Below are 13,892 nucleotides of genomic sequence, written 5' to 3' on the forward strand. Positions count from 1 at the left end.
AATTTATCAAGAAAAACTGGAAGAAAGTCGAATGTTTACCTCGAACGGTAAACAACGACCTTCTGAAAGATAACACAGAATCACAAGGGAAGGTCGACTTCATAACATTCAACAAGAATCCGTAGTACTGCGAGAGTATTGGTAACTACACAGCTGATACCGGTAGCAAAAACAAAGCAGAAATTAAAGTACCGACCAGGCAAGGTACTATACGAGAAAATTCAGAGGCAGTTGGGACAAAAACAATGACGTCACGCGGGAAATGACGTCACGAGTTCATACGGGCCGGAGAACGAAGTTCTGGCTTCCCCCTTATCTCTCTCTCTCTCTCTCTCTCTCTCTCTCTCTCTCTCTCTCTCTCTCTTTATACAGTTCGTACGGTATAAAGGGTGTATCCAGAAAGCTCCGTCGCAGTGTGTGTAATTTGCTAAGTGTGTATTATAACTGGGGCTATCTGCTTCAGTAGAGATGTAGACTCCAATGCAAATCTCCGTTTTGCACGGTTTATGAGTTCTACATAAAGCCCGAATCAATCTCGCGTTTCTCCGGCACAAAAACCCGATTTTTATTCTATAGGACGTTGATCGACAGCATTGTAAATAGAAAGTTGGCAGTTGCATCTGATTAGCTCTGTCAATGTTTACGAGAGAAAGTAAGAAACAGAAACCTAGGCCTACATTGATTTTTCTGACGCTCCCAAAAAAATGCACGCTGATAACTAATTGGAAACCAACCTATCCAGCGGTTTTCTTCATTTGTGGATTATATCTATGTATTTAACTCTTTTTTTACCCTTTGCAAAAATTAAATAAATAAATAAATAAAGCACGTCCATAACTATATTTGAAACTAAGCCTTCCATTGGTTTTATCTAGTTATAGATTATTTATGTGTTTGCCTCACTGTCCACTAGACTGAATTTATACAGGTAATACACAAGACATACACCAATTACCTGACGTATTAAAAGCATAATTTAATTGCATAATTCAATTTTTGGTGCTACTTTGCATCGTTTGTCTACGCGTCACCTCCGAGGTGCTATAAAAAAAAAACTATAGTACTAAACATGGCGGAAGCTCCATGGGAGGCCGTGTATAGTAGGTACTAGCCCTTAGTCGATCAAAGTATTATATACACCCATTTCTATATTGACTGACCGACAATTTAGATTAATAAACTATCTTTGATCCCTGAGGTTCTAGAGCTAGTAGTACTAAACAAGGCGTCCCACAGAGCCTGCGCGTGTTTAGTACTAGTTTCCATAGCACCTCGGAGGTGACGCGTAGATAACAAGCCAGAGTAATAGCACCCAATAATTTCTAACGCTTAAACTCACTCTGCCCCAGTTTCTGCCAAACACAATTACGCCATATGCACGTACAGTACACTGAGTCATTACGCAGATTCCATACGCCTTTTGCGTAAGCACGGGCGTTAAGCCAGCCAATAATAACCCAGCGTAGTAAAAGATCCCATTCAACTCTCGCGGAGAGAATGTGGGTCCTAACGGAATATCTCGCCAAATTACAATGATAAAAGCCTTTAAACAAAAAAAATAGGTATTTAACGCTAGGCTGACTTATTAAAACCGTAATTAGCAAAATGTTAAATTGCCGTTATCAAGCGACGATGATACACTGTTATTCTCAGTGTAATGAACTTGCGCTGTTATCATTACACTACGCCTCGTTCATTCATAGATCTTTGCGTTGCGTTTCTAGTCTATTTGTCTCTTTATTCTCATCTTTCTGCTTCAATTCCTTTATCGTTTCATGACCTACTCGCACGTCTGATTGTTGATTGATTGATTGAATGTTGGTTATCTGGCGTCTTCGTGTGTCTAATTTGTCATTTACTTTCAACTTAATTTTAGTTGTTGTTTTTTTTTTTCGTAGCAAATCATTCGTTAATTTTTTGGCTTTGACTTGATGAATAGTATTGGGGAGAGAGAGAGAGAGAGAGAGAGAGAGAGAGAGAGAGAGAGAGAGAGAGAGAGAAGAGGATTCAAGATTGAGTTTATAATGTTTTATTAGAGAGAGATAGAGCGAGAGAGAGAGAGAGTTGAGATTGAGTTATTTATAATGTTGGAGAGAGAGAGAGAGAAGAGAGAGAGCGAGAGAGAGAGAGAGAGGAGAGAAGGGTTCAAAACAAGATTGAGTTTATAATTGTTTGAGAGAGAGAGTTCAATATTGATTTTTATAATTTGTTGAGAGAAGAGATCTAGAGATAGAGAGAGAGAGATTGAAATTTATAAATGTTGGAGAGAGAGAGAGAGAGAGAGAGTTTTCAAGATTGAGTTTATAATGTAGAGAAGCGAGAGAGAAGAAGCATTCAAGATTGATATAATTGAGAGAGAGAGAGAGAGAGAGAGCGAGATTGAGTTTATAATGTTGGAGAGCGAGAGAGAGAGATTGAGTTTATAACTTGTTTGAGAGAGAGAGAGAGAGGAAGGAGGTACCATTCACCATAAATATCCCTGATCCACTGTAACTCCAACACTATTATCACCTCAATGTCATTATCGCCTTCATTATCCACCCTAATTATCGCAGAGCGGAAAGACGTTAATTACGAACGTTGCTATAAATGACTGTCATTAGTATCCATCGGTTAATAGGTCTGGTTAACCGATTTTTATCCGGTTTGGAAGTTATATATAGTATGTGTTTATTTTGAATTAAGCCTCTTTTACTATTTAAAAGTATTTCTTTCCTAATCATTTTTTTTTTTCAGGGGACCAAAGAGATATACGTACAAACGACTCGTGACTCGTCGTGACTCTGTGTGACTCGGCGTGACTCGACGTGACTCGGCGTGACTCGAGGCGAGAGAAAGTTTCTTTTTACACATCAAAGACTCGGCACTGTTTACACCACAACAATTTTAGGCCTCCAAGGCTATATATAATATTTATATTTTGAGTAATCTTCACCTACGAATTACAGGAGCTGTGACGTCCATTTGCGTTCAAATGGCGAGACGTCAAAATTAGTGATTTACGTCACAATCTGACGCACGCGCGTGAAACAGCTTCCTCTCTCGCCTTTCAGTACAGATAGATAGATAGATAGATAGATAGATAGATAGATAGATAGACAGATAGATAGATAGATAGATAGATAGATAGATAGATATTTATATATCTTTAGAAATTTAACAACTCTGAAAAGACCTTTATAATTTAACATGACTGAAAAGAGACGAATTTTTTCAAAATATTTAAATATGATGTTTCAGAAAATGTTTGTTAAACCAACACAACTCCATACATACACATGCATACTAACATACACAAACACATACGTATATATGTTTGTGTGTTTATGTGTACGTGTTTTAAGTGTGTATGTGTATATGTATGTATGAAAGAAACAAATGATCAGACAAACACAAACATTACAAAACGGAATTTTGATATTCATCCAGGTACCGAAGCGGCCCGTGTTGTTGTGTTGGCCTCTCAGTGGTACAAAGACGAAAGGTCAAAAGGTCGTCTTGGTTCCTAAAGGAGTAATACTGAGCTCGATGCCTTTATGGCCATGAACTTGAAGTCTTGCTCACGACGGAGAGTACACAGTACGCTCCCTCCCGGTCACAGTACAAATCGTGTACAAAAACGTGACTGACTTATGTTTGCTGCGAGTATGTATACTTATAGAGTTGGCAAATATGCATAAGTATGCGTGTGTATATTATGCTATACCATGGATACTTATAGTGTTGGTAAATACGTATATAAGAATGCGCGTGTATACTATGAATGAGATAACAAAAAATGTTTAGAACTCTCGGGCTATAAAGGTATGTATAAGTATGCAGGTGTATGCTATGAATACAAGAAGAAAATGGGGATAATATTGTCATACAAACACCCACAGACTTTGCTTAAGTTAGCTACTAAATTTTTGTTTTACCAAAATACAGGAAAATTATGTATTCGAACTTGATACCATATTACAGCCCTGATTTCCTTAACATTCATTTTGAGGCAAAATTAAATGCAATTATAAATATATATATCTATATATATATATATATATATATAATATATATATATATATATATATATATATGATTATATATATGTATATATATATATGTATCTATATATATATATACTCTATATATATATCTATATAATATATCCATATATAACTAAAACGTAGAATGGTATATTCAAATAAGTCCTTATATGCATGTATTTGTAGGAATCCATAGCTAAACATATACATGCACTGTAATCGTATGGTCATAATATGTGTTAATAACTGATTTGGAGACTCTCTCTCTCTCTCTCTCTCTCTCTCTCTCTCTCTCTCTCTCTCTCTCTCTCTCTCTCTCTCTCTCTTCTGTGATAGGTAAGAGAGATAGGAATGCAACAACACTTTTGTTTTATGGGTTTCACGCCGTGATTACGGGGCAACAGGTATCCTGCAATCCTACGGTCATGTCTTCTTTGTATGTGCAATCTTTAGGGTGTGTTCCTGAAAGGAAGAGAGGGCGGTGACTCGTTGATGCGAGCGATGGATGAGAGAGAGAGAGAGAGAGAGAGAGAGAGAGAGAGAGAGCTATGTTTATATTATTTTTTTACTTTACCAAAAACATTTTGCATGATTAAGCAATAAACACTGCTGCTTTAGAACATGGAGAGAGAGAGAGAGAGAGAGAGAGAGAGAGAGAGAGAGAGAGAGAGGCAGCATTGGTTGGGTAACTGTTTGTAAGTCTAGTTGAAAAGGATTACTGATAAGAAGAAGAAGAAGAAGAAGAAGAAGAAGAGAAGGCGAGAGAGAGAAGAAGAAGAAGCAGAGAGAGAGAGAGAGAGAGAGAGAGAGAGAGAGAGAGAGAGAGAGAGAGAGAGAGAGAGGCAATATTTGGTTGGGTAACTGTTTGTAATCATTGATGAAGGCAATTTTATCATAAATATATGATATTAAATAAAGAAGAAATTGCATGCTGAAGAAACTGTAATAGCCTTAAAAAATTTTGTTTGTTACTATTTCAACAGCGAACTTACGAGGAAAAGTCTAACTGTGTGTGATGTGTGTGTATTTTTTTTTTTTTTTTTTTTTTTTTTTTTTTCTTGAGATCTATAGGCATTTAAATTTTCTTCAACTGGAAGTATACAAATACAAGTTTCATCCTCAACAACGAAAAACTGTTCCACGAGTACCCTACACAGCGATGACATTTTATATAACTGATATATGTTTTGTGTCTTGGAATATTTGCGTATCTCTCACAAGATCTGAAGAAGCCTGGTAGGTCACGTGCTGAACTTTGTACGGGAGGGGCTTAAAAACACTGTCTTTCAGATCAAAAGACTTTATAAGTCTCTACAAAACAGTCAGATGTGTTTGTAAGTTACAACTCAAAGCTAAAGTACAAAAACAACTTACTTCTCGACATTTCCTGGAAAGGGTCACGTGACTCACCTCATGGATCGAAGATCAAAATGGCTTCGGTCTGGAAGAATATCCTGCAAAAAAAAAAATGTGAAAAAGAATTGTTAACCGAATTGCGGTCTGGACGTGGAAAAAAAATAAACCTGGAATATTTTATATAGGTTACTGGAAACTTCCAGTTTAATGATTCTCTGTGTGTTAACCTGCTGGTTCTTGAGGTTTCCAGGACATGAGAAGCCTACTGGAAATTTCCAGTTTAATGATTCTCTGTGTTAACCTGTTGGTTCTTGATGTTTCCAAGATATGAGAATGCCTAACTGGAAAATTTTTTTTTTTCCACCAGTTTAATGATTCTCTGTGTGTTAACCTGTTGGTTCTTGAGGTTTCCAGGATATGAGAAGTCTACTGGAAACTTCCAGTTTATGATTCTCTGTGTGTTAACCTGTTGGTTCTTGAGGTTTCCAGGATATGAGAAGCCTACTGGAAATTTTCAGTTTAATGATTCTCTGTGTTAACCTGTTGGTTCTTGAGGTTTCCAGGACATGAGAAGCCTACTGGAAACTTCCAGTTTAATGATTCTCTGTATGTTAACCAGTTGGTTCTTGAGATTTCCAGGATATGAGAAGTCTACTGGAACGCAGTCGACCAGAAAGTAGGCGACTGGAAAGCAGATGTGAGGCCCTAAGGCAGACACAGAAAAAAAATATTGAGGGTTTGGGGGGTTCAGGTTCCCTTAATGAGGAAAGCCAGCCGGAGTTACCATAAGAAAGGTAAGTTCACCCAATAGTGAGTTTCAACAAGTATGGATGGTAACTTCACCGTATGGAAAGTAAGTTCACGGTATGGAAAATAAGTTCGCAGCTTAGGAAATAAATTCACAGCTTAGGAAATAAGTTCACAGTATGGAAAGTAAGTCCACAGTATAGTAAAAATATAAGTTCACAACATGGAAATTACGTTTACAATATAGAAAATATATTCACAGTATAAAAAATAAGTATAGAAAGTAAGTTCACTGTATGAAAAGAAATTTCACAGTACGGGAAATGAGTTCACGGTATGGGCATCAGGTTCACAGTATGGAAAATCACTTCACAGTTGGAAAGGAAGCTCACAATTTGAACGAGGCGCGATCCGACCTCCAGCTGACTCGGGGCGCATGATAACATCCACGGTCAAAAGCGTCGTTTCACCAACAAAAATTAAAATAAATACGCTATATTTGATTAGAAATAACTGATGAATCATAAATATTCCATCCTCAAACAAACTTTTTCAGACCGTTTTAGGTTTTGCCCTAGGGCTTTCCTAACCCCTGCCCCGCCCCCCCAGCCCCCCCCCCCCCCGCCCCCCCACCCCGGCCCCCAGGCCCCCCCCCCAACAAGAAAAACAACAGCAAGAACAACAACAAAGAAGTGTGTAGGCTTACTCCCCGAGTAAGCAAAAAAAAGTTACATTATGGAAAACAACTGTCTACACCCCCACCCCCCCGACAAGAACAACAACAGCAACAACAACAACAACAATATAAAGAAGTTTGTAGGCTTACTCCCCGAGTAAGCTAAAAAAAATTTACAGTACGGAAAACAACTATCTATCTATCTATCTATCTATCTCTATCGTCACTCCATCAATCTACGCTCTGGTAATATCGCTGACACCGGCATCCTTCTTTACCACTCCATCGCCACTCCAATACAATAATCGAAGTCGCGGCCCGATGATCATTCCCCGCCCCAGGGGGGGTGGGGCTAACCCCCCCCCCCCCCCCCCCCCCCCGCCCCCCCCCCCACGCCTCAACCCGCCGACGCAATGCGGAAGGTCGGTGATTTTCCCGGTAGCTCAAAAGAGCGTGATTTATTGCAGCATCAGTTTGCGTTTGATAAACCGTTTGATTTGCTCTCTCTCTCTCTCTCTCTCTCTCTCTCTCTCTCTCTCTCTCTATATATATATATATTGTATATATATATATATATATATATATATATATATATATATATATATATATATATATATATATATATATATATATATATAGTATATATATATATATATATTATATATATATATATATATATATATATATATGATATATATATATATATATAAGAGATAGAGAGAGAGAGAGAGAGAGAGAGAGAGAGAGAGAGAGAGAGAGAGAGAGAGAGAGAGAGAGAGAGAGAGAGAGACAAATGTTTCAGTACAGCAATTCAAACTTAATGTTAGAGAGAGAGAGAGAGAGAGAGAGAGAGAGGCAGCCATGCTTCAACATTAGCAAATCCACGTATGACGCAAATATGAAAACAAATTAATCAGTGTACGAAAAAATAATAAGTTCCTCTCTCTCTCTCTCTCTCTCTCTCTCTCTCTCTCTCTCCTCTCTCTCTCTCTCTCTCTGTTTTTTTTTTTTTTTTGCTTTATTTACCTTTCCAGTATCCTGAACTAGAAAGGAAGACGAAGAGGAAGATGAGAGATATCATACATATTCATCAATAAGGAAACATCTCCCACAGTAATCTTGTGGTAACTCTTCAATTACCCCCAAGTTACTCCATTGTTCTGGAGGCGACTTTAATTCCCTCCTCGGGAAACCAGTCAAGGAATATTCCCACGCGTACTTACAAGACGACAATCACGTTCTGGAACTAGATTTTGACTTGGAGAAGAGAAACAAACGACACAAAGAATGAACAAAGGGGAGCAAAACCCAGAGACAAGCATCGTATCTAAAACGTAAACATATTCTTGAGATAGACATCTAGACAGTTTATGCAAAAGAATCCAGCATCTTGCAGATGCTTTTGGGCATAGGGTATGAGCATCGTCGATTCACTTGTTTGCCAGTATATATGATTGCCAATCACAGATACGCGTATCTATTTATATCTAGATAGCCACCCACACTATATAAGGATGACATTGCCTACGACCTCAATATATTCTGCTGACTTCACAGACATTCTATATAAATCAAGATAAATACAAAAAGGTAAAAATGTGTCTCTGTCTCCTACAATAGTCAGTCTTGCTGGTGATTCGAGATTCATCCCTAAAAAACACATTTATTCATCAACTATAGTAGACTCACATCAACCGCGCATCTGATGTCTAGGCCAGTCCCTTACGACGCTCCTGATTGGCTGTTGATAGGCCTATCACAGGGCTGGAAACTCTCACTCAGGGCAGGATGTATGTTCCACTTCTCTTCTGAGGGGTACGTCTTTCAAAGGTATCCCTCAGGAGTAGTGGAACATACATCCTGCCTATGTGAACTCTCTCGAGAGAGACAGAGAGTTTCCAGCCCTGTGATTGGCTTAACAACTGCCCAATCAGGAGCGTCGTAAGGGACTGGCCTAGACATGAGATGCACGGCTGATGTGAATCTACTATAGTTCTTGGGATTATGGCTGCAATGCGTGAGTTAGGAACTGCCAGATCTTCAGAGAGACCCTGGATTCATCCCTGTCTCTCGTACGTTGTTGTTTTAAGTGTTGTTTCTCTAGTACAGGGAGTAAAATGGTGATAGGTGGAAGACCCAAAAAGGCAAGATATAAGTAATTTGAAGACTTGCACTTAATTTCGGTGGGAAATGATTTTGAGTTAAATAACCTATTTTACAGGTTGGATATAAGTAACTTAAGTTAACTTCTTATTTATTAATTTTGCAGATGGACCAAAACCAGTAACACCTGTAACAGGTAGTATGGGTAGTTATGAAATTAAAGTTTAAAAAGATAACTGATTTGATTTGTGTTATTAAAAAAAGTGATGAAAATAGTCTAAATAAATATCTGACCTGATTTGTGGGAATAATATTGGTACTGATGAAATTAGAATTTTAATTAAATATCTGACTCAATTTGTAGGGTAAAACTATTAGTGATGAAAATAAAATTTTAACAAATAATATTGGTAGTGATGAAATTATAGTCTAAGTGAATATCTAATTCGACTTGTGAGTGTTACCAATATCTTCATCTAAACAAGTAGTTATCATCACATTCCTAATATACATTTCTCACAACAATGCATCATTTTTTTTTCTTATTGCATTTACTCTTTACATTTCCTAAATGCCACACACCGCCTCATCGCCCCCCCCCCCCCCCCCCCCCCCCCAGAGAGTCTTGGCCTCATACCAAGGATTCTCTGAAGGCATAGGACGTCCGGAGAGATTACCTGAAGGACGAAGGACATCTGCCCTAGCCTTTGTTTCGTCTTGGTCACCATTTGCTGGCTAATTATAGATGGATTTCCTGTCATTGTCAAGAAGTTGCTGTGATTCCTACGCGCATTTTAATGTGTGTTTGTTTAATGTGTGTTTGTGTATACATATGTATATTTTGTCATATACATCTTAAGATTTTTTTTTATAATAATCATACACATGTTGGGCCACCGATATTGTTCAACGTTATTAATCACTGTATTTCGGGATATATATAGGTTCTATATATTATATAGATATAGTATGTGTGTGTGTGTGATGTATGTATTTGAATATACATACATACATATATATATATATATATATATATATATATATATACATACAATACATAAATATATATGTGTTTTTATTTTCCTTAAAGGATTGACTCCAAAGGATGCTAGCCTTCTCGTCCTAATCAGTTTTTACTGAGTGAGGTTGGCGAGCCCATATAGGCCTACAATATTTCCAAATTTCATGGAGTTCAAGACGCGAGAATTACAAGGGGCTCAACGTAAACTTATAGCATACTTATTAAATTGGGCTTAAGTGTAAGGGAACAATTTAAAAAAAAAAATTAAAACTGATGATAGAAGGATAGATAGAATGAGAGCAGTGTGGTGGTGTTGTGTGTGTGTAGTGTGTGTGGTTTGGTGTGTGTTGGTGGGTGTGTGTGTTGTATACACTCTTTACAGTCAATTGTATATAGTTTCAGTCTGAATACAATAATAAATCATCTTTATATATATATATATATATATATATATACCCTATATAATATATATATATATATATGATGGGTGTGTGTGTGTGTGTGTGTGTGTGTGTGTGTGTGTGTGTGTGTGTGTGTGTTTATTTATAGTCAATTGTATATACGTCGCTTTCCCCTGAATCCAAGCAATATATATTATTAATATATATATATATATAATATATATATATAGTATATATATATATATATATATATATATGTCAATAGAGAGAGAGAGAGAGAGAGAGAGAGATGATAGGCATACTTAAACATTGGGAAAGTCAGTTAGTAGAAAAACTATGAAAGCAATTAAATCGATGTAAAAAAAAATAAATATTTATCTCCACGAGGAAATCGAAAAGAAGAAGAAGAGAGGGAGAAGTGATATTAGTGTTACACTCGCTAACGAAAGACAAACGCCTGCCGTACTGAACTATTTTCTTTTTACGCATTTTAAATCTGTTGGGGTGGGAAGGTGCATCAATGAACGGTAAGAAAAAAAATCGGAAAGTATTTTTTTATTTTTAATTTGGAAATATTTTTGTGCGATTTTATAGATAGGCTTTCATGTGCGTATACAGATATTAAGTATGAAACTGCGTATATACTTAGTCTTACATTTGTATTCATACTCTTTACAGGCAATTGTATATACGCTCGCTTTCCCTGAATACCAAGGCAATACTATATTTATTAATATATATATATATATATATATATATATATATATTATATATATATATATATATATATATATATTATATATATAATATATATATATATATATAGTATATATATTAAATATATATATATATATCATATATATATATATATATATTATATACTATATATATATTTTATAAATATATGTATTGCCTTGGTATTCAGGGAAAGCGAGCGTATTATACAATTGCCTGTAAAGAGTATGAATACAAATGTAAGACTAAGTATATACGCAGTTTCATACTAATATGCTGTATACGCACATGAAAGCCTATATATAAAATCGCACAAAATATTTCCAAATTAAAATAAAAAATGAAAAAATTTTCTTTCCGATTTTTTTCATACGTTCATTGATGCACCTTCCCTACCCCAATCTCCTCTCCATCACTTTCTTGGGAAAAACAGATTAAAATGCGAAAATAGTTCAGTACGGCAGGCGTTTGTCTTTCGTTAGCGAAGTGTAACACTAATATCAGTTCTCCCTCTCTTCTTCTTCTTCTTCTTCTTCGATTTCCTCGTGGAGATAATATTTTTTTTTTGCATCGATTTAATTGCTTTCATAGTTTTTCTACTCTAACTGACTACCCAATGTTTAAGTATGCCTATCATCTCTCTCTCTCTCTCTCTCTCTCATCCTCTCTCTCTCTCTATGACTATATATATATATATATATATATATATATATATATATATATATATATAATATATATATATATATATATATAATATATTATATATATTTATATTGCTTAACTATAATTTTTATCCTTACTTATTTCATCAGTTTCTACGGGTTACACACGCATATAAATAAACAAATAAATAAATAAATAAATAAATAATAAATAAATAAAATGTGTCTAAAAATTAATATTAACGTGTGTACCATCTTTCGTTTTTTCATAATCGTTCCCTCTCATATAAAAGGGTCATCACATATTACATCAATGAGAGAGAGAGAGAGAGAGAGAGAGAGAGAGAGAGAGGACCCTCGAATTTGTATTGGTCAGGCTAAGTGATTGGAAGGCCGCTGAGGACACGAAAAGGGAAAGTGATTGTTTACGGACGTATATTGTTGTGTCATAGGGAGACCCTCCAAGGAGAGAGAGAGAGAGAGAGAGAGAGAGAGAGAGAGAGAGAGAGAGAGAGACCTACTAACTAAGACGATATTTATTCGTATTCGTCGGGCAGTATCAGTGTTGCCAACTGCATCAACTAGAAAGCAAAGTCAGCAAATTTAGCAAAGTCAGAGATGCTATTTCCTGTCCTTGAACATATACGATGCTTGCCAGCGAAGAGACGCTCTCTTATCTCTCTCACGAGACGAGAGAGAGAGAGAGAGAGAGAGAGGAGAGAGAGAGAGAGAGACTATATCTCAGCTCAAGACACTTAGTACTAATGTAGACGTATTTATTCGCACTCGTCGGGCAGTATCAGTGTTGCCAACTGCTTAAACAAGAAAGCAAAGTCAGCAACTTTAAGCAAAGTCAGAGACACTATTTCCTGTCCTTAAACATATATGCTCGCCAGCGAAGAGACGCTCTCTTATCTCTCTCCAGGATACTTCGTATCATTCCTCTTTTTTGCCCTAAAATTCTCTCTCTCTCTCTCTCTTCTCTCTCTCTCTCTCTCTCTCTCTCTCTCTCATTTGAAGGTCACCTCGTGAGGAACATCTAACAACAGGGAACGTCAAGGTTGTTGTGCTTACTACGAAACTACAACCGTCTCTCGTTCTCCCTCCCTCCCTTCATCTCCCTCCTTCCCTCCCTTTCTCCCCCGTCTTCTATGAGGGCCAAGGTTATTGTTATTACTATTATTATCATACCCTTTGTGTAGCATCTTCACGTAGCTTCTTCTTCTTTGATGTTTGCGTCTTCCCCTTTGTAGTCTCAGTATTACCTATTTTTAATCTTCTCTTGTATTTAATCTTAGAATTATTTCTTGAACCTGTCTATCTATTTCTCCGTCTTCCCTTCTTCCTTAAAGGTCACTATTCTCTCTCTCTCTCTCTTCCATTATTCAAATATCACGGTGTTTTTTCTCCTTACCAACCTGACCTCCAGTCGTTCGTGCTTAGGTTTGTTTATCTAATTTATCCCATTCATTTTCGCGCATGCGCCCAACGGGTGGTATATAATCAACTCGTGGATATCACAGCTTAGTCTAAATGCGTTTTAGGCCTACCTTTGAACAGATCACTTACTGCAGGTTTCTAAAGATGTTATGTATATAAGTCGTTATTGAAGTGCATATTAGGCCTATCTTTTCGAAGATAAGTTAGCGCAGTTTTCTGGAAGCTGTTTCAAAGTCAGTCAAGTGTTAAAATTCAGACGCCAAAGTTTCAGTGGTACTTTTAAACACCACTGAAGCCTACTCTCTCTCTCTCTCTCTCACACACACACACACACACACACACACACACACACACACACACACGCACACACATACACACACATCCTGTTTATTGCGGTTATTTCTTCTACTTTCTACGATTCCAAGTTGTACATGTTCTCATTTTCTATCCAACACAGGATCTGTTTCCATCCAGCGAACAATGTATTAGATTAACTTCCACCATTTCTATAGGCCTATAAACCAACCACACCAAATACATGCATTCGTCTGCCTTTTCAGACACTGTTTTTACACTTCACAACATCTGCATAATTCCGTATGGCCTCCTAACTGCAAATAACTCATGCTTCTACGTCATTTCGTCTCTTAACTTCAATTCAATTCTCGTTCTACCATCGTAAAATACAGTGTTAATTAACTGTATCTATTCGCTGTTCATTTTTTT

This window comes from Macrobrachium nipponense, chromosome 40 (genome assembly GCF_015104395.2).
Source record: "Macrobrachium nipponense isolate FS-2020 chromosome 40, ASM1510439v2, whole genome shotgun sequence".
Lineage (NCBI taxonomy): Eukaryota > Metazoa > Arthropoda > Malacostraca > Decapoda > Palaemonidae > Macrobrachium > Macrobrachium nipponense.